General features: G+C 44.7%; 1 protein-coding gene across 4 annotated transcripts in view; it reads left to right on the forward strand.

Moving 5' to 3' along the window:
- Positions 1–1,866, forward strand: part of LOC102493800 (transport and Golgi organization protein 1 homolog) — a 23,593-nt gene that overhangs the window by 14,149 nt on the left and 7,578 nt on the right. The window lies entirely within an intron of this gene.

Consider the following 1,866-nt stretch of genomic DNA (forward strand, 5'->3'; position numbering starts at 1 on the left):
ACCACAGTTCGCGTCCCGGACCCGGTGGCTTAAAAGTCATGCTGGGCCCATGTTCATGCATGCCCAAGATCCCGAGAGGAGAATGGAGGAGAAGGGATTGCAGCATGGTCATCCACCCTGGGTGGTGATTTCTTGCTTTCTGTCTCTCTGTTTCTCTCTGTCTGTCTAGCGAGTGCACGTGCCCTGTAGCGAAAATCCCCCCCCTAAAAAATACTGTAATTATCTCGATTGTCCTCCCCACCACCACCACACTGTAATTATACAGGGACTAAGCACTAGACATAAAAAGACACACACATACGTGCACACTCACACACAAACACAGAAAGAGAGGTGGGGAGATAGCAAACCCCTATGATATGTGGCTATACCCCAATTCTTTCTCTTACATTCCTTTATTTGGTCAGGATTTTGAGTACACATGCACCAGTTGTGTTTTAAGTCATTAGCAATAGGATGCAGAAAGCAATGGGCCATGGGGGATCGGGTTCTTTTAACCACTAGACCTCGAGACCAGTTTTATCCTGCTCCTTGAGTGACTAAGTGATAAAGAGAAGACTGTACCTAAGCGTGTTTTATTTCATACATCATGTCTCTGGAGTCCCTGATCCTGCTTATGCTGAGAGATGATCAGTTGGGAATGGGAAAGACATTGGAGACCTTAGAATAACAATAAGTTTGTACTTTGTTCCTCCTAAGGAATTTCAGAGAGTTGCAGGAAGGTGAGGAAAACCTGTGTGAAATGAGGCATTTCTTTGTAAGGACCTGTTTATTTACTTTGCTAACTGAAGGGCAAATTTAAGTAGATAGGGTGCTAGATGTCTCTGTTTCTTCTCTGGTAATGATACAACTCTTCAAAGTGCTCAAATGTGGGCCGGCTGGTGGTGTGGTGGTTAAGACGCTGGACTCACACATGGACAACAACAGATTGAGTTTCAGACCTGGCAGCTTGAAACTCACACTGAGCACGTGTGTGTGCTCAAAATGCTAGGAGAAGAAGGATTGTGGCATGGTCATCCCTCAGGGGAAGTGTGGGTGATTTCTCACTTTCTCCCTCATTGTCTCCTCTCTGGCAAGTGCACACACCTGATGGCAAAACAAAACAAAACAAAACAAAACAAAAAAAGATAAGGAAAAATTGTACAAATGGAGTCATCTGGTGTCATGGTGGTTGAAGCATATATGATTCCTACATGGCTGACTGCAGTTTGAGTCCTGGAGCTGGCAGCTTTAAAATTATACTGGGAACATATGTAAGCATGTCCAGAATCCCATGAGAAACATGGAGGAAAGGGGATTGCAGCATGGCCATGCCCTGTGGGGGATGATATGTCACTCTCTCTCTCTCTGTCTCTCTCCTTTTCTGAGGCACACATGTTCTATCATAAGAACATTAAAAGAAAGAAAAGAGTCATCTGGTGTCATGGTGGTTGAAGCATATATGATTCCTACATGGCTGACTGCAGTTTGAGTCCTGGAGCTGGCAGCTTTAAAATTATACTGGGAACATATGTAAGCATGTCCAGAATCCCATGAGAAACATGGAGGAAAGGGGATTGCAGCATGGCCATGCCCTGTGGGGGATGATATGTCACTCTCTCTCTCTCTGTCTCTCTCCTTTTCTGAGGCACACATGTTCTATCATAAGAACATTAAAAGAAAGAAAAGAAAAAAACATGTCCGGTGTGTGTATGTGCATGCCCCACATCCCAAGAGGAGAATTTAAGAGAAGGGATTGCAGCATGGCCATTCACTCTGGAGGAATGATTTCTCAGTTTTCCCCCCTCTCTCTGTCTGTCTCTGGTGAGTGCATAAGCTGTGAAGAAAGAAAGAAGGAAGGAAGGAAGGAAGGAAGGAAGGAAGGAA

The sequence above is a fragment of the Tupaia chinensis genome, unplaced genomic scaffold (assembly GCF_000334495.1).
Source record: "Tupaia chinensis unplaced genomic scaffold, TupChi_1.0 Scaffold000293_1, whole genome shotgun sequence".
Classification (NCBI taxonomy): domain Eukaryota; kingdom Metazoa; phylum Chordata; class Mammalia; order Scandentia; family Tupaiidae; genus Tupaia; species Tupaia belangeri.